The sequence below is a fragment of the Lepidothrix coronata genome, unplaced genomic scaffold (assembly GCF_001604755.1).
Source record: "Lepidothrix coronata isolate B3197 unplaced genomic scaffold, Lepidothrix_coronata-1.0 Scaffold79, whole genome shotgun sequence".
NCBI lineage: Eukaryota > Metazoa > Chordata > Aves > Passeriformes > Pipridae > Lepidothrix > Lepidothrix coronata.
In genome coordinates, this window is record NW_016690259.1 from 2,381,486 (window position 1) to 2,402,075 (window position 20,590).

A 20,590-nucleotide genomic window follows, 5' to 3' on the forward strand; every position below is an offset into this window, starting at 1 on the left:
AAAAAAGTACAGCAACATTATTGAGGATGTGTTCCATTTCCAGGAGAGGGCAAAAAAAAAAGAGGAAATCTATTATTTAAGAAAGAAATACAGCCAGTGTGATAAAAGTGCCTTCCCACGTCTTCTGGCCAGGTGCTACGTGCATATAAATGTTTCACGTTAAGCTTTAAGATCAAGGAAGAGTCTGTGGGGAACCTTGTTTCCTGGAGATCTGCTTGCTAGAGTAGCTCCCAAGTACTGACTTCCCATTTTTTATTTGGTTATTAGGGATGAAAGGCTACATCGTTTTCCGGAATAGAGTTCCTTGCATGCCATTATCTTTGTCCACAGCTATGAAACATGCATTTCCATAGGTTCTTGTGGATACTCAGCTTAGCCACTATCACAGCTGCTTTATGGAAGTTTAATTCAAAGGATCACCTTTCTGTTGCACTGTGGACTGAACAAAAGATATATGGTTTCATTAGCTGAGAAACTGTCTTTTTTACATACAGCTGAGTATAATGGGTCTCCAGCCTATCTGATGCAGGGCACTCTCTGTTACCACTGAAAAGGAAACTTTGAAAGTCTAATTTGCTGGCATGATTCACTCTGGGCAATGTGTGTGTACATGCAGCCTTACATGTGTAAATCGCTAGTATGAAGTTTTTCACACTATCAAGTGTATACAGAACAAGTAGGAAAAAAATGCAATTGAAATCCATTTGTACTCAGTTTGCATCAGCAAATCGTCCCCAGGATTAGAAGTTCCAGCACTTACTTATTCATCACAGCTACCCTGCATAAATATGCCTGCCTCAAAATCCAGGCTTTTTTAAAAAAAGGCTGGCATGATTAACAGATGTTTGAAATATAACAAGCTCTAGCAAATAAATTTTTTGGTTTGGAAAAAAATCCTGGCTTAACTACTGTGTTTTGTTATGTAGCTAATTTTTGTATTTCTGGTAAATGCTATCAACAGGAATGTTTCTGAAGTTCAAAATAAGACATTTGGATTAACTCTTCCAAAAAAATCACCTTAAAAAAAGTGTAGTAAACAATTTACGCTAAAAAATTATTGCAAAATATTATTACCAATATAAATAACAGAAGTTTTTAAATGGTTTTTAATATTTACACCAAGAACACATTGAGGAGAAAAAGGAACTTTCATTGCAAATAAACATACATGGTGAAGCTCAAATAATAATTCCAAATATTTTCTGGTTTTACATGCAGACATTTTTATGTGGGGACTTCATGAGGTTCATCAAGGCCTGCACAGGGGTCAGGGCAATGCTGAGCACAAATACAGGACGGGTGGAGAACCAACTGAGGCCGACCCTAGAGAGAAGGACTTGGGGGTGTTGGTTGATTAGAGGCTGGACATGACCCAGCAATGTGCAGTCACAGCCCAGAAAACCACTTGTGTCCTGGGGCTGCATCCAAAGCAGTGTGGACAGCAGGTCAAGGAAGGTGATTCTACACCTCTGCTCTGCTCTGATGGGATCCCACCTGGAGTACTGCATCCAGCTCGGGGCCCCCAAGATAAGAAGGACATGGACACATTGGAGTGAATCCAGAGGAAGGCAACAAAGCTGATCAGAGGGCTAGAACACCTCTCCTGTGAAGACAGGCTGTTTATATCAGACCAAACTTCCTATTTAGAGTTTGGTCTTGCTTTACCTTTAACATAATACAACATGTGCGAAGAAAGCCTTGTCATCAACTTTTAAAGCAAAATAAGTGGATTTTTTAAAAGTTGCTGTTTAAAAATGTAATGTCTGGGAAAGTTTGATTCCTAATTTAAGACTTAGCCAGCTAAAACGCTCTGACTATAACCCACTTCACCCAACCTGTTGTGTTTCTTCATCCACTATTATTTATGCCACTTCCATGGAAAAGCAAACAAGCTCCATTAAGAAGGTGACTTTAGGTGGAAACAAGAGGAAGGACTTCCAAGTAATAGAAGATAAAGTTGTGATTTCAATTAGTTTAGAGCATAAAGGCAGATAAAAGCACAGTAGGCAGGAACCTAATATCCTTGGCAGAGGATGGAGACAGAACCTCTGCAGGGCCCATGGCCAGCATCTCTTTGTCACAATAGGTACTTAAGTTTGAATACTGTTTTTAGAACATTTCAGTCACTGAGAGTTTCTGAAACAGTCTAGGAGTGAGAGTTCAAAGAATCAACACATTTTCTCACAGATTTCTTAGACTTGGAAGAGAATATAGTCCATCTGATGCAAACAGAAACAAACACTGTTGCACTTATGCCCCTCATTTGGCCATGCATTTCATTGCTTCCCTGCCTCCAAGGATGTGTTTGAATACTACATTGAGGAACCCTTCTGAACACCTTTATTGAGAAGAATTATGCATCCTTAGAGTTGTGTTATCAAAGGAGCTTGAATTGAAGCCTCCAGTACCCTCTGTTTCAATATATCTCATTGTCTTTGTACAGCATGTCAGAGTGTTAGAAAAGCTAGCAAGAATAAACCTTTTCCTAACTTTCCTGTAAAGCATGGGGGTACAGTGTCTGAAAGTTTTAACCTAAAATATCTCTTTTGGGGGTCCTAAGATACCACGGTCTACTTTGCTCTTTGCCTCAGACGTGTTATTTTGATCCAGTAAGCATTTTGTTTACTTAAAGTCTCTGTCATGTATTTCATGACCTGACATGAACCAAATATCTGGTGAGCAATTCTGATCTAGGCTTCCATATTATGTGAAGCCTATGTCCTTTTTCCACACCTTTATATTTTTCCTGTCTGCATGCATTCTCTTTCTAATTTACTAGGTTTCTTCTGGTTCGTTTGGATTTTGGGGGAAGTTTTTTGCGGTTCTTTTTGGTTGTTTTCATTTTTTTTCCCTCCAGAAACCTTTCTTATTAACTGTATTTAACATTTTCCATGTTTTCCCAGACTTGTCTTAATCTTAACAGTCATCAAAGGGAAAGGGAATATTTTTATTTCTTGTATTTCCTTTTTCTTACCAAATTTTTCCCCTCTTTTTCTTGTTTCTAATCCTTTACTTTTGATTCCATCTTCTTTTCTCTCTGTCTCGTAGTCTGTCATCTAAACTTTATTTCCCTTCTCTACTTCTCCTCTTTCTTAATTTATCTTTAGTTGCTCCTATAGTGGTGGTGATTTTTTTTTTTATTCCTCCAAAATATTGAATAGTTCTAGTTCTATTTTTTCACTAATTCAAGCCTGAAAAATAATTGATTTGGGTTGTTTTTTAATTTTTTAGGCCCAGAAATCCATCTCAGTTTTGAAGATTATAGAGGCACGAGGTGGAGTCTTGTACTTCTGAGGATGAATATACGGTTGCTGGCACTTGCCCACTCTGAGGAATAAGGATCTGCACTCAAAAAATAAAAAGGTAGAAAACAATCCAAAGTGAAGAATCCTAGAGGACCACTGTTGAAAGCTGAAAGCCACCCATCCCTCATGTGACAGACACTCCTTTACAATGTTTCTAACAGGTTGCAGTTACTGTAAGGTAAACCTTGCTTATTGGTAGTGGGTTTTTTGTTGCTGTTTGTTTGCTGTTGATTTGACAATGGTTTGGTCTGTTTGTGACTATGAATTTCAAAGCTGTGTACTGGAAGGGAAAGGGAAGTTTTATAAAAGTGGTTGTTCCTGCTTAGAAAGTGTACTCTGACATACCCAGAGCTTGGCTCCAGCTCCATGTGTCTTCGTGCCTCCCCTGCAAATCGAAGTGCTTGGTCATTAACACAGTGAGTCACAGTAATGTGTTATGATCTGATCTGGCATTTCTAAGGAAATAGAGTGTCTAGCCTTGGATACCTCTCCTCCAGGTCATTTGTCCTAGTGATAAAGAGAGTGCTTGCTCCCCAGAGGAAGCAAAGCCGCCCATTATGTCAGCTCACACCCCGGAAAAGGCTCCTGATTTCAGTGCCTCTGTTTGTGATGTGCTCTCTAAACGGGGTCAGTGTTATAACTGGGAGGGGGGAGCAGTTTCAGCTGTGAGTGAGTGCTCGGAGAAATGGTATAACTGACTCTGGCAGAGATGAATAAAAAATGTAGACAAGCTGGCTTGTTTTATATTCACTTTTTTAAAAAAAATACATATATAATGATTTGTTTTCTGGATCATTGATTTATATGCCAGACAGATGAAAAGCAAAATTTCTATGATGCCTTTATCATTATTCTGACAAGGACTGCTTTTAAGTTAAAGACTGATGAAGAATGCCAACTTTTGACATTACTAGAACAGCCCTATCAGCTTTAATTTTCTTTTGTTTTCTTCTTGTCAAAGAAAGGCCATTAGAGATAAATTATGATCTCAAACTGGTTAATCTAGTGACGTGCATTTTTTTTTTTCCCATAAATTGCCCTAGCCAGTTTTATAAGGCATTATATAACCTCTTGGAGAAACAAGGCAGAGAAAGTAGAAATTGCGAATATCAAATGTCGTCAGTCTTTAGGCCAAGGGTTCTGAAACCACTGGAAGACCACGGGTGAGTTGTCCACAGCTGAGCCATTGTGTCATATTGCACAGTTCAATGTTTGAACCCATTTGTTCTGTTTGGCTGTACTTCTGTGTGCACAGTGTTCCTGGCATGTCAGAGACCGCTAGAGTGTGCTCAATTATAGCTCTGACCGGCAGCACGCGTAGGGGACTGCACAGGGGGTGTTCAGGGTTGCTGAAAGTTTATTTTTTTCCACTAAATTAGGGAGCTAGTGCTCTTGTCGTTATAGATCAAAGTTAATTGACCTCATGCCATTAGCATCAGTGGAGTTACAGCACAGAGTTTGAACAGAAAGCTACGGAGTTTAATTTTGACCAGGCTGCGTGTGTACGCTGAAGTTTCACACTGCAGGTGAGGAGCAGCAGTGCACACTATGAAGATTTAATGCAAAAGTTTGCTTCTTTGGATCACACTGGGGCTCTAATCTTTTCTGTTCCAAACCTGCCTTTTCTCACTTTTCCTTCTCTTTTCTCTGTTTTCTTTCCAGCAATTTACTAGTTTGATGAGTGTTCAGCCACGAGGTTTTCTATAAAACATAATTGACAGCTAATAATAATTTGCACCTCTTTAGCCTGGCGTAGTGTTTTCAAAGCCTTTATAAACATTAGCTGAATCAAGCATCACCCAATCAAGAAGGCCAGTATTATTCATGTATTTTGACATGTAAACCAAACTAGAAAACAAAATCAGATAGTTTCCTTGCAACCACAGGTCTGTGCAAAAGCCAAGACAAGAGCATGGATCTTCTTACATCTATTGCCATGCTCAACCATAAAATGTTTGGATTTTTTCAAATATGTATATGATTAGCATTATGATTAAAAGGTTATGATTACCATTCTTTTGGGAATAGGTAATATGACTTCTTTATATTTATACCAGAAGCTTTCAAGTGTAATATAACATCCTGAGTATGTTATGATAGGACTGACACAAACAGAGTTAACTAAAAAAATCCTCCCTGCAGCTCAGCTGGGTGTTAGCACAGATATACAAGGCAATATGTGAAGTGAAAGAGAGAAACAAAGATTGGAGAAGATGTGAGAAGGTGAGAAAATGCTGGTAGAATCAGCAGAAAATGTAGAGAATGGCAGAAAAAAAGAAGGAATTAAAATGGGAAGAAAGAGGAGCCAGGCTGGAATTATTTACACCCAGGACTAAATTGTATGTAATAGATACTATGAACAGGATATAATAATTAGATTTTATTTAGTAAAATAAGAATATAGAACCTAGATTCACACAATTTTGAAATAGAAATAAAAATCATGTTTCCTATCACAGTATGTAAAAACTCTGCTGTCAGTCTACTCTATTTTTAATGCAGAATTCTAAGGGAATAGAAATATTCTGCATGCTTCACTATCATGATGTGCTGTTATCTATCAGTGTGTGTCATAGCATATCATATAATATATCTATGTGTTATCAGTGAATAGAAAATATTTTGAGAGAAAATTAATTTAGCATCAAATAGTAGCATACCCATAGAAGGAGAGAGCCCCAAATAACAATACCATGCAGAGAGTTATTGTAAATATAATCACCCTATTTTTTTTCCTGTAGTTTATATGTTTGCAGTATCCTCTTTCAGGGCTTTGGTATCACAGAATAACCGTGAGTGTTTAGTCACTTTCTGCTCCAGTGATTCCATCTGCTGGAAAAATCAATTGATTTTTCAGATCTCAGCATAAGAAGGCCCAGACTGTGCCCTATTGCCTACGAGTGTTTGGTGGCACCAGCAGTAAGGGATGTCAAGACAAATGCTTTTAGGACAAGAGCAGTGAAGATGGAAATGCCACAGAGAGCTTTACGGTTTCATGGAACCGCAGACATTTCCTTATTCTGAGCAGTTCAAAATGTGGGTTTGGAAAGCAAGAGGCTTTGTCCTGTAGGATCTTGCCTTCTTATTGATGTTTAAAACAAACAAACAAACAAAAAAAGAAGTGTGTTACTGCTCCTTAATTTGAAGCAGCATTCAGCTCCTTTTACAGTTGAATTTAATGCTCAGCTCTTTAAGCATGAAATTAATTCATATTGTTTTCCTAATCCTATTAAAAGATACTCCTGGGAAGTATATCTCTCCCAGGAAGAGCAGAAGGTTAGGGACAGATGTGGGAGCAAGGAGGTTGATGCTATTGGCTGAGATTTTACCTACTTAGTATGTTGTGCCACTCAGCAGTATATTTGTATTAACTCCATTTAATTGCTGTCAGGGCACTTAAAACTTCTGGACAGACTGAGAAGAATAATAGGTTTTCCCTGAGTCCTTGCCACGCTCCTCTGCACCTCTCTGATCTTACAGTTTCCTAAATGAAGTGATAATAGATGGAGGCCAATGGGGCTGTAGTGGCAAAATAGGTACATAAAGAAGTGTAGTCATGGAGGCCCATTGCAAGGACTGGGGGGTGGATTAATTCTTGGGTTTCCCTTAATGGCAGGTGTAATCCCTCTCTGCACATGTGATGAAATATAATGTTTGTAAGCACTGCTTGATTTTATATGTCATTCCCATAAAATCAAACCACATTTGGTTCATTTGAAGCTCATGAGAGCTCATGACTTGGCCTCTGGAGAAGGTAGATTCAGGCCCTTTGACCAGAATCCTGAAAAATCAGGGTGTGATGCTCTTACAAAGGTATAACAGTGTTTGGCCTCTTTGTTGCATGTAGGAATTATGTTTCTATGCTCAAAGAAGGAAATTCAGTTAATTTACAGGAAAGACTTTCCTAGACTGACAGCAGACAAGACTGTTAAAACAAGCTCTAAACTAGGAAGCCAGGAAAGAAAGCTGCTAAAATTTCTTAACTACTTAAACCTGCTACAGACAGTGAAAGGGGATGAGGCATAGTTGCATGAAAATGAAATTAAGAAAACAAGGGATGTTTAACAATGACAAATTAGAGGATACATCAAGTACACTGGCTGCATCACTGGCTTTTCCTCCTACTGCTGGAAGCCTGAACAATAGGATGAAGGAATTAAAATTCCTAGGACTGAATACAACACAAATCTTGTAGTAGTGATAGAGATAGGGCAGGCAGGTAGCCGTTGTGTACTCTGGATCAAAGAACTGAAGAGTATAAACTGATTAGAGAAGTGAGAAATAAATACATGGGCCATGAGATACAATTGTCTGTTAGTGAAATAAAAAATGGGACCACCAGGAAGAGGGATGTTGAGAACTATGCAAGCTTTGGAACTGGATAATAATAATATGCATTTTGATGTCAGACAGGGTGGTGGGGGCTAAGGGCAGCAAGTAGTAGTGGAATTTATGTGATCATGGAAGTCTTTAACTTACCCAGACTGAACACAAAAGATGTCCATCTGGACTTTCAAATACTGTAACTGTTTTTCCCAAATTTATTTTCTGATGAAGTCAGGTCTTGGGTATTCTTGGAAGTAAATGAAGGTAGATTTTTTTTTTCCCCAAACAATCAGTGAACTAGCAAAAAATAATGATGTGTTATGCATTCACTGAACAGCACGATCTAATGGGTCTGGACATAAAAACTACACTTAGAGCAGATTCAATTTTGTCTAAATCTCAGTCTGAGGAACGTAAAAGATAAATCTGTGCTTCTGGGGCCTTACAAAGGCAAACTGAAAAACTGAGGCTATTTAGTGAGTACTGGGAAGATTACATATTTGAACGTGGAGGAGGCATATAATAACTTTGAATCAAAAAAGTTTTAGCAGCAAGCAAGATGATCCTAATGGGAAGGAGTATAGATCTCCCTGGAATGAGAGTCATCTTAAACTGTGTGTTAAAAGTAAGAAGAGAACCCATAAGGAATCCAAAAGGGGATTGATTAGGAGGAAGGATTATGCCCTGGAGGTTAAAAGATACAGAACTGAAACAAGAATGGCCAAAAGCTATGTTAAACCAGACTTTTCTATTCATTTTAGTTCCCTGTAGAGGTCTTCAGCTTTGCAAACAAAAATTAAACAAGGAGGAAAAATTCTCATCCTGTGTCTTTTCCAAGGTGCACGCTCACACTATAAATTAGAGGGATGTGATGATGGCTTTAAACAACACCTCATACACCTGAGAGCACATTCCTTGTTCTTGGGAAGTGCTGAAAGAGGAGCTATTGTCCCAATACTTCCTCATGCTTTCTCCCTTTGTTGAAATCTGCACCACAATGCATTTTGTAAGAACCTCTTTAGGGGGCTTGTTTTATTTGATGGCAGAATATCAATAAACAAAGCTTAACATAAACCCTCTGGCTTGCCCTTCAGAGAGTTATAGGGCACTTGTATGTGGCATGTGCCATGGCAGAGGGGAAAAGTGTCTCAAAAAAACAGGCAAGAGGAGAACTGTGTCTCTAGGACTCCTAGCTCTTTTACTGTCCCTTTTGGAAAGTGTGTAATAAATTCAGCAGGAAGTTACAGGACCAAAAAAAATTATCTCAGAATCAATGAACATGAGGTTTCTTCTGTAGAATTCATTTCAATCTCAGCATTGTTTAGAAGGTTAGTGGTCACATGACATTTTGACTTTAATCACTGGTTCTTAGTTCTCCATCTATAAAGAGGGAATAATAATTTTTCTGCTGGTGGAGGCTTTGTGTGTGAAAATTCATGCATTCTTGCTGTAAAGCACGATGAAACTGATGACACAAAAATAGATAATTTTATTTTCAGTGCAAGAATGTGGAGTGTGTGAGAACATGGTTTGGAATGATCCATTCACTGAACAGTATTTAATATGGAAGTGTTTGTTGAATAAGGCAGTGATTTTGTAGGGAGAAAAAAAAAAGAGAGGTGTTAATGGTGTTTAAGATTGTGCTATAGTGGTGTTTCTTGAAGAAACAGAAGTTTGTACAAAGAAACTTAAGACCAGTGTTTCCTGTATTTCTAAAATAGTTTTGTCAGTTCTTGAGTGATGTCTTGGCAGTCTTTATATACTTCAGACTTAGTTTATGGAGTTGTATTAGATATACATATACCAGAAGAAAATTATCACTGTTAGGATAGGAATAGCCTTGTGTTACAGCCTCTTACCCAGGGAGACACGGCTCCACCAGTGGGCTCTCTACCAGTGAAATAATCACAGTAACCAACCAAACCATTCCTAGGCTGAGACTGACACTGTGTATAAAGGAAGAAAATTATGCATGGAACATCACAGGTCATGAATGTCCCAGAAATGAATGCTACTGGCATCGGGAGGTTACTGGCAGTTTAGGACTTGGATTTATCTCCTGCCACGAAGTCCCGCAGGACCACCCAGCAAGGGTTCCACACAGGGATGAGATTGCTGCGTGTGGAAAGTCGTGCCCACCCCTATGCTTGCTTTTTGGCACACAGACACGTTTGTGAGGGGATATAGGAAGGAGACTGACAGGTAGACTTGACTGTTGACCATATATAGCATTTCACTGCTAAAATTCCTAATTGCTGTTTCAAGGGCAGAAGTCTGAGACTGAAATACTGTTTTACGTGGGTGCCAGATGACACACTTTGGGGGCTGGGAGCTCTTCACATCCGTAGGGGCTTTCTGAGTGGGAATCTGTGGGTATAGGCAGAATTAATTGTTGTTGCAGTTACTCTAACACATGAATAAAAGCTTTGCCACTGAAACTATTAACTTAAAATTTGATCTTTATTTTACATTACAGTGCTCAAATGAGCGTATTGTAAATTCTAGTTGAGTGAAAACAGTGTAGTTAATAGGCTGCAAGCTTTGATAAACCATGAGCAAAAAGAGAAGTTGCCACTATTTATATTACGTATTATTTCTATAACATTATTCAACAGTATGTTCATGTTTCTCTTGTACACTCTGCTGAGTGTACACCTCACGTTTACAGCATGATTGTAAATTCTTTTAAGGAAGATGCAGCACTTCAGCAGCTCCCTGGATTCTGTGATATAAGCAGTTTCTTCAGAACTGGTTCTTGTGTCAGTAATGTGCTTTTGCTGCACGTCTGAAAGGAATAGTGGATTAAAGTGAACCAGAACTATGAAACATGCTAAACATGCTTTGTAAACAGCATTATTTCAGCAGTGCTGCTCATAATGTTAAAGCCCAGAGTTAGGGGTTTGTTTTTCTTTGTATTGTTTGGGTATTTGGGGGTTTTCTTTTATACAAATGATGAGCTTTTGAAATGATCATGCAAATATCGTAGATATTCCAGTATGGCTGCCCTTCCTTAGTTCCTGTTTCTCTGAGATTCATATAAAATTTCACTGCTTTTCCCCCTTTATTTTCTACCTTTAAATATTGTAAATCAAACACTCAACACATTCAAAACATATCAGTCCTTTGAATCCTCCTGGAAGACTCCCTACTGTGCTCTCTGAATTTTTAAGCTTTTCAGCATCTCATATGACAAGTATGTTTTCTTCCAACGGACACGTGCGATGCACAGTCTGTCGGATTTTCCCCAACGCTGTCGCTCAGAACAAACTTCAGCTCTGCTTATATCAACTTGTTTTTGAACGCTGGAACTGTTCAGGTCTTTCTCAATGAATCTTGTAACCTTAATTCTTGAAGAATAAATACAAGTTACCGTAGCCCCTTGGTTAATCTTTCCTCACATTCAGCTTTGCTTGCAGGCTGGAGTCACCGAGGCAGTGTGGTTTTTTTGTTTCAGCCTTGCTCTACGTGCTTCTTCCAGTGATCCACCACGTCAAACGTTTCCTTCTGAGGGGGAAGAGCTGGAATTTCCCAGGTGTCTCACAAAACGTTTAATGAAGTGTGTAGCACAACCATTTCATTACAACATATTGTGTACTTTTGCCTTTAATAACTGCATTCCTCATCTAAGAAGTCTCTATAGCTTTCAAAACTGAATTACAGTGGTATTATTTTTCTCAGAATATATTTTGCCATGACAAGAATAGCACTTTCCTAAACTATTGTATTTATTAGCAACCTGTTACCCTCTGACACCACTGTCATTTTCATCAGCCTTGATAAAGTGAGTATCATTTAAAATCTCTTTAAAAATTATTAAACCAGTTTAGTGGTTTCTTATTTCCTTTCTTTTTTTTTCTCCACTGTGCATGAAGCGAGAAAAATAAGAGTAAAAAATTAGAATTTTTATTCTGATTTGATGGCAGTCAAAAAATCAGACTAGCCTGAGGGTGAAATAATTTCCTGTGGTGATAAGAGGGATCGCACTGTCCTGATGAAGAACAGGCTGACTTAGAAAGGTGTTCTCCATCTCCAAGTCAAAGTATGGAGTTCAGTCCCCCTATTCCTATGTGGCTACTGCTTCAGCTTCAGGAAGAGCTGATGCTTTTGCTTCTTTGCTCCTTCCTTGGTTTTCCACATGCCTATTGCATATTCCTATTGTCTGCTGCATTTTCTCTGTCCACCGAAAATGTGAAGTTATGGATCGAGGTTATCTATAGATGGGGAAGAAGATCTGCTGCTTACTTTGGTCATGTGGCAGGTGAATTTTGCCCTGTTAGAGGGATATCATAGAATCATAGAATGGTTTGGGCAGGAAGAAACCTTAAAGATCATCCAGTTCCAACCCCCCCCTGATGTGTGCAGGTCACCTTCCACTAGACCATGTTGCTCTAGGCCCCATCCAACCTGGCTTTGAACACTTCCAGGGATGGGGCATCCACAGCTTCTCTGGGCAACCTGCACCAGTGCCTCACTACCTTCACAGTAAAGAATTTCTTCCTAATATCTAATCAAAACCTGCTCTCCTTCAGTTTGAAGCCATTCCCTCTTGTCCTGTCACTACATGGCCTTGTAAAGAGTCTCTGTCCATCTTTCTTGCAGGCTCCTAATGATGGCATCAGGGAATTTATCCCTTAAAAAAAGAAAACAAAACATAAACCCCATAATTTATACATTGACTTCCTGTACCTTACAGTACTTCTGCTTTAAGTAATCATTCTTAACTTAATAAACAAGTTTTTAACAACAGCATAGTTACCAGGGGACAGAGCTGTGAATTAGTCACCACTGGCACCTCTTAGTCTGTGGAATTAAAGGCAAAGAGATTGAACTGCCTTTTGATCCGAAAGTCATCCTTCTGAAATATGCTCTTGCATCTTGGAGAAATCATGTGTGACCTAGTTGCAGTGGACAGGGATAGGATGCATACTACACCCAAAGAGATCCTTTCAACATGGATGTTCAGTCCCCTGTGATGTGTCATTATGAAAAGCTTCTGTCCACTGAAAATGGACCCTGTTGTGTAATTCAAGGGAGTTAGAAGAGTTGTGATTGAAATAATTTCATTTCTCACATATTTGCATAAAACCATTAGAATAAACTATTTCATTTTTTAAACTCTGGCTTTATTCCCCATATTGGAATTCTGTCCTCGGAGCATGACAGAGTTTGGTTTCATGTTCAGTCCTTGACAGATATTTGAAACAACCACTTCTATTGTAAGCACAGCAGCAGCTGCAGCTACAGCTCAGCTTCCCTTGTTTATAGTGGGAATGCCATCCTATTCATTACATCCAAATTCTACCCTTTTTGGACAACCTTTAGCTTCCCATGAACTTTGGCAAACTCTTAGTCTGTGTACAGCAGCCCCAGTCATATGCCAGTGTCCACATTTTAATAACTGCTTGTTTATTCACAAAGCACAGTGTACAAACTGCATCCATTTCTTCTGGTGCTAGCTCAGTACTTCTCAATTTAATGGGTACAGGCTCAGGCCCTTTATTTTCCAGCAACCAGGGCATTTAAATGAACTATGCCTTGGACAGCAGATTGGATACCTGCTCACATGGAATCTTGCTTGATGTGCAGTGTCTCAGATAGGTCCAAGAGGTGTTAAATCTAATGTGCATGTGTGATTAACCTGTGCATGTGCAGTGAATCTTACTGGTCCAGGGGGGGAAAAAAAAGTGATATGTAATTATTTGGTTAGCAACCAGCAATTCTACATTGAAAACCACCTATAGCAGAAGCAGCCTGCAATTTTAACCTGACAGCAAACTTTGTCCATGGCTGTTGTACATCAATATTTCCATGCTTGCTGCTGATGTCTCTCTCATTTAACTCCTGCAATTGAAGTAAAGAACCTTAGTAAATTTGCTGTCATTAGGAATCAAAGAATTATGTCAAGCAAAGAAAGAAAGAAAGAAGAGCTGGCTTCCTTGTGCAAGCCAGAGACAAGGGGGATGTGAAACCTCTGAAACATTCCGGATCTACCAAAAAAAATGTAAACTTGCTGAGTGGATTGTTCACATCAGCTAGAGATGAGCGTCTCTAGAGATTAATAGGCAGAAACAGTGGCTTCTTCTCATGCAGAGATGGAGGTAACAGGGCTGAAAGAGACTTCCATAAACTATAAATAAAGATGACAGTGTAGGTAAGATCTGTACATATTAACATATTAAGTTTTTCTGACCGTTTGTTTGAATGCTTCATAAAAACCAAAACCAAACCAAAATATGGTTTTTAGTTATTGACTGGAACAAGTCCAGCAAACAAGAAAACTGCAGAAATGCACCTGAAGGCAGTGGGCTTCAGCAAAGGGGTGATGGAGGGGAAATCTGATCCAAAAGGAAGGCTCACTATGAGTACCAAAATGGATCCAAGCATATCTTCTCTATAATCATGACAGAGCTACTCAAGGCTGCTTTTTTTTTTCTTTTTTTTTTCTTTCCAAAATGGAATTGTGTCTTTATTTTCTCTTTCCCTTTATTAAATTACCTTTCCCTACATTAAATATTTCTCTTGCACTGCTTTTGATCTGGGCAGCAGTTTGATGGTTTTCAGTCTGTGTTTGGCATCCCAACTGCTTTGCCAAGAGTGGCTGACACTCCTCTGCAAATCATGAGGTAAAGAATACTGAATCTTCTTTCCTCATTTGTGAGCTGAGTCCAGAGAAGTTTTAGTGAAAGATGAATTTGTTGAGAATGTAAAGCCCATGCTTCAATGTATTTCAAGTAAGATAAAGGCAAATTTACGTTCTAATGTAAATGTAACCTTACCTCCACCCCTTCCCCCAAACCCTGAAACCAGCAAAGAATAGCAAAACAGAGGGGCTGATCTTAAGAGTTACATCAGTCAAATGGTTCTCCAAAGCAAGGGAACAGCTCAAATAAAATTTTAGCACCTCTTCCTTTCAGAACTCAGTTGGATGTAATGTCTACATCAAGGAACTGACAGAATGAAGCTAACTGGTGTGAAAAAAATCCACTCCTTCTGAAGAAGCTTCTAAATACCAGTTGTCTAAATCTATTGATAAGCAGGGATGCATTATTAATGAAGCCTGCAGCCTGCCTAGTGCTGCTCAGATGGTTCAAGCATTTAGTAGGAAATATTTCTGTGAAGTGCTGCACGGAATAATGACAGTGTCTGTCTTAAACTGAACAAATGACTGTAGCAAGCTCTGGGGAGGCTCAGAGCAAGCAGATGCTTTCCAAGTGAAAGGCAGTGGGGTACCACCTGCTGTAGGCAGGCAGGCAGGAACAGTCCACTAAATATTGACTTGTTAATAATTCAAGACAACAGGAACCCCTAGCTCCTCATGCATGGCACTGCCCCTTCATCATGTGGCTTTTCATCACCCTAATGAGCTACTTGAAGAATCAGATCCTGAAATGTCTTGCAGATATTCCCCAAAGAGTAGGACTCAAGCTGCCATAATTCTGAATAAGAAGTTGTTGGCGGTACACGAAATCAAGAGAATTTTAAAAATGGCAGGATCAGTGCTTTAGCTAAATATTGCTGCTTGCTACACATTGCTGTGTAGTGACTCTGCCTGTGACTTGTACAGCTCCTGGGGCAGAATGTCTGTCTTTTGTGAAATTTCTCTGGCTAAAAATAATTGCCATTCAAGTTTATTGATAGTTTTATTTGCAGCAAGGAAAATGTGCAAGAGATTACTTGCAACTGGAATTCTCAGTTAATACTCTCTCAAAAGGATTTTGGGTTCGTATTAGGATGTGTTTGGGACCTTCCACAATTCCTGCCTTTCATCGTGGATGTTAAATCAGCATTTTCAAATGAGTGTTCTTCGGTTGAAATATTTGAAATTGAATAACCCTTTGACAATGAATAACCCCTCAAAAGTTAGCAAAGCTTCTAGTCAGATTTTATGGGCTTCTTGCTTTGCTATCAACAGAAGTTTGCCCAGGTTGAGTACTGCAGTTTTATGGTGAAATGTGGGAATTCCTGTATTTGTAGTGTATATCCTGGTGATTGTTGCTGTTGCATCTCTTTCAAGATGCAACCTTAACAGAAGCTTCCCATTCATTCCCTGTGGTTTTGAGCCAATATATTTTTCTCCCCCAAATATCGAATTTTTCATTTATTTTTGAATGATAAAATAAGATTCTATTATGAGGTCTTTCTTGTTTGCATGATTTTCCCTGCTGTCAGACTTATCACCCAGCTACCTGACTTCTTTGCTAACTTCACTGGGTAATTTGTTGCACCTAATCAAGCTGACTGGGCTTCACAGTCTTAATAATTCCAAATGGATTATAGTAGAGTGTTCATAAGACAAGTAGTTATCTATGCTAAGGAAATTAAAATTATAGCAAATTGGCTAGTGTTGCTCTGGAGTGCTTCCTTTATGTCTCAGTAAGGGAAAGTGTCTTGTGACTTCCCAGCACTGAGCACAGAGTTTTCTTTAAAAGAGCCAAGAGTGTGTGTGGCTTTCTCTGCTGAGCTTCTGCTTATGGCCTTCCAAGTTTTTGGTCATCTACATGCATTCATAAAGTTCAAATTTACCAGGAGTTAGAAAATTACTTGGACTCCCTTACTGAGCTAACTGAAGTTGCCCCCACATGTCCACAAGCATTATGCCTTTTTTTTTTCCCCTGTCATTTGTGTTTTTAGAACATTTTAGCAATCTGAACTATTCATTCAGTGGTGGCTGGTGCATACTGGACCATCGGGAGGTGATGTGCTTGAAATGGGGATCTGATTCAAATCTTTTGGAGGTAGCCACAGGTGCTTATATTTTGTCATTTGAAAGCTATTTTATATTTGAGAAAGCCAAGGAATTATAAGCCTAAATCAGGGTTTAGGCTACAACAGAATGCAACTAGGTAACAGCAGGTCACAGACCTGTGTAAGAAAGGGAGCTGAGTCTAGTTGGTAGCTGTCTCATTTTCTTAGTGGGAACAGCTCTTGCCTTTCTGTCCTTGCTCCTCAAAATTGAGCCAACAGATAGGAATAAGAGCCCATCAGTAGCTCTTTCTCCTCTCCTGACAAGGAGAGAGGTTGTATTTGTCATAATGGCAAGGCTGAACAATCATGTAGGTTCCATGGAAAACATGCACGTTTAGTCACACTCAGCTATGTTGTACAAAAAGAGAGATAAAATAGCTTATAACTAATAAAAGTGTGGAAGATGGAGACAAAGATTTCCTGTCTGAGGTGGTCAGATAGTGAAAGAAAGATGCCCCCCAAAGGAGACTCTCTGAACTAAAAATAGCTAGTGATTACAGCTTTGGACCAGCCTTGCTGAGATGGGTGACCATATGTTGGCCCAAGTTGTACAATTGAGTTAACTCACTGAATGTTTTTACTTTGTGCTAACAAATGCAGTATGGATAAAACATAGGTGAGGAGCTGTATGGCCAACCACCATTTGTGGCAAACCACCTGGCATCTGCCCATAGCTGCCTGAATACATCCTGCCTTTGCAGACAGGGAAGCAAGCAAAACCGCTAAGAAATTTTAAAGACAGGGACAGAAAATTTCATCCCCAATTTTATTTTCAGATGGCTGTTACTTTCGAAGTACATGACTACAAAGTGGCAACTACATGTTTTTCTTGCCTACAATGGTATTACTAAACACTGATCACTTTTCTGCTTTCTAAATTAAGTGGTGGAATAAACAGCAATCTGGTTTTCTCAAAATATTGCTATGTGTTGTCAGATCCTGAGATGTCAACAGCATATGTGACACTGCTGAGGAGCTATAAGCATGCAGTTTGCATGTTTCAATATGCTTCATGAGTAGAAGCAATAAATTGCCAAATTCCTCACCAACACTGCCAAGTAGACAGGATTTAAGGAGGAGAACATAATAGGGTGATTCAAGAGCGCCTTTGATCACGGGAAGCTTAAGCTTTTGAAATATCTTGCAACTGGCTAGCTTAGAATGAAATTTTTAAAGGCTGCAAGGATCTTAAAGCCTTCAAAGGTGTGCTTTCTGTCAAAAATCAGTGTGATTGCTCTGCTACGTGAGGCTTTGCTAGCAGGAGAAATACTTGCCTAGTACATCAACATTAGCATCTCTGACTGCCAGAAGTACTGTAGGTAAATGAGTTTAAATGCCTGTTGAGCTCTGTAGCCATTGGCCAAGTGGATCTGTCAGGGCCCCATCAGTGCAGCTACCAGGCAAGGATGTTGAGGTAGGTGCTGCGAGGGTCTGGGGGGTGAGCACAGCTGGAAGGCAAGACTCCATCCACTGCTGAACAGCTGTTTGGAGTCAGAAATTGCATAGGCAGGGGCATAATTAAGTCTGAATGAGAGATTTCTTTACATTTTTCAGTGGTTTTAACCAAGCAGAAAATAAGGCCCTCATTTTCCAATAGCTTTAATATGATCAGAAGTAACACTCCAAAAAATCTCCATCAAAACATCAGAGGAATCCCAACACACTCTGCGAAAGGGAAACTTGCTGAAAAGGGAACAGACTAAAGTATGCCTTTTTACTAATTCAGAATTTTTCTGTGATTAAAATTGTAGCTAGTTTTCCTCTATAAAACCAATTTTGCTTCATCTGCAGTTACTCATGTGAGTCCTCCTTTCACAAAGGATGAAAAATTGGTGGGAATTGTGCATTGTGGTAGTGCAACAGATTACATCTCCTCCAGTGACACTTAGTGCCCTGTTGCAGACTACATCTGTTACTCCATTTTACAAGTCTCTTTTCTGCCCTTCCTGACATCCCTGATGATTTTATTACTTTTTCCCCCCTCTAAAGAGAGAATAGTGCTACAGGTTAGGAATGTATAGGCATATATTCAGTGCCAGATCTCCAGCTGATCTCATTTTTCCTTAACTGTGTATCTAGCCTCTCCAAATCCAAAACCAAAAATATCCTCAGAGCTTACACCATGAGATGTGCAAACACCCGTGCTGATTTTGCAAGTAGGCTGACTACTAGGTTGAGGGATTTTTAATTGGAAAAGGAATGAGTTGTTCTACTAGGACAGCTGGAAGAACAGTCCACCCTGTTGGTAAAAGAGCCATGTCCTACAGCTGACTTGTCCTATGGCCTTGGACATGTCCGTTCCTTTCTTCCTCTCTCAGCCTTCCAGGCATAGGGCCTCATTTAAATTATTTTCATGGAATTAATTATATAGGCTTAAATGCCCACTAAGATGAGAATCTGATTTGCTGACTGTGAAGAAATGAATCCCATGAAGTGTGTTACACCAGGCTGCTGTAAGAACTCATTAGGAGGATGTTTTGCAGGGATATTCTGGAGGAGTCACCTGCTCTTGTATCGTGATCGGGACTTTTTATACCTATAGGCAAAAGTGCATTATTGTACATAGAATCTACACCAATAATTCGTGCTCCATGTCTATCAAAATACTTTTCTTTTTCTATATAATATATTATTTTAGCTTCCATGTGGGAATAATTTTTTTCATGTCCATCTTTTAACCAGGAAATAAATAATATTGTGTATTAATACAGCAGTGTAACAGAATGGTACAGCATCCTTTGGAATGTGAGATAGTGGTGTCACACAGCACACGAGTGGTCTCTGTCCCCAGGAACCTTGTTTTAACAAATGTCTCTTCCACACAAACTCCTCAGATCTGGAAGGGTGAAACAGTTGAACAACCACTAAAATATAATGCCCACATTTTAGCTTGGAGAGAACTCCAAACTTCTGACCTGGTTCTTCCCCCCATACCATGCCCCTTTTCTCTTTTGGTTGTTTTTTTTTTCTTTGTTAATAATAAAGGGGCAAATACTGAAATCTTATCCCAGTTATTTGAACTAGCCAGGTACAGGCCATGCAGAGAATAAAATGTCAGACCCAATTTCTGTCATCACTGAATATGAGTAACTGTATATGACTTTAATAAGGTCTACCTGTATCGTGGGCCAGGACAATAACACTCAGGATTCCTGACCAATGCAGATAAAACTATGTAGGTGGAGAAGATACAGTTTTAATTAAGTTAGAATATTCATGGTAAAATTTACTTTTTTTTTTTCTTTTTCATATTTGTTAGCACTATGTGCTACTGGATCTCTTTTTTTATCCAAAACGAGCAAGGAAAGCTATGTGGACCAAAATTCTTGGTGAGAACCTTCACGGGACCGAGAGTCTTACCTTGGGCAGCTTTGCAAGAGTGTAACATGAGGAAAACACACAAGACACTGCTGTACCTATAGAAAAAATAGGCCTTCAGAGTCTTTCAGCCTTTATGTGCTGGCTAACAGGCATATATGGATATGAACTATAAAGAGAGCAGAAAGCCCTTCCCACACAGGTGTCTGTCAAGGGAGGAGGGGTGGAGAGCATGATGCAGTGTAAGCATCATACAGAATACATCAGCTTTAACTATAGATAAATAAGTTTTTCATGAGTGGTGTTCGAGCTGTAATGGTCTAAAACCAGAAATGAGGCAAGGCTTTAGAAAAAAGAAGTATCTTCCATTAGGTCTCCAGTACAGAGAAGCTTTCAGATGCATGAACCTCTTCCTCACACTTGGTCTCCTTCTGTAACAAGGTAGAACCATCACCCACCCCAGCAAGGGCTGGAGCCCTGAGAGCTTCTGGCTGGTGGGGAAGATCCTCTTTTAATGAGGCCACCTTGGACATAACAAAAGGAAAGAAAAAACACGTGGGCAGGGGTGGGAGACTTCCACGCAAAAGGAAACTGAAGCTCTGTACTTTGGAAAGATGATATAAGCCAGGATGAATGCTTTCTTAAAAATAGTTTTACTTTAAAAAATCTAAGGAGATGTCTCCTCACAGTGACTTTGTAGTTTAGTGGTGTTGGTTAGATATTCTATCACCTCAAAATCATGTTGTTTTGGTTTGGGAAATGCTATTTCCTGTTCTAGAAAATTACTTTTATCAAATCACTGCCTTACCATCACCTTCCCCCTCTGCTTTTTAAGCAGTGTATGGGTGGCAAACTACCGTAGAATGCAGTAGAAAACTTGCTGTCTCATATAAACA

The 20,590-nt window shown here is 39.3% G+C and overlaps 1 protein-coding gene across 1 annotated transcript in view; it reads left to right on the forward strand.

Moving 5' to 3' along the window:
• TTC29 (tetratricopeptide repeat domain 29) overlaps positions 1-20,590 on the forward strand; it is a 237,561-nt gene that overhangs the window by 44,068 nt on the left and 172,903 nt on the right. The window contains exon 2 of the mRNA XM_017820132.1: positions 3,232-3,483. The gene's annotated coding sequence lies outside the window, so the exon portion shown is untranslated. The remainder of the gene's footprint in view (positions 1-3,231; positions 3,484-20,590) is intronic.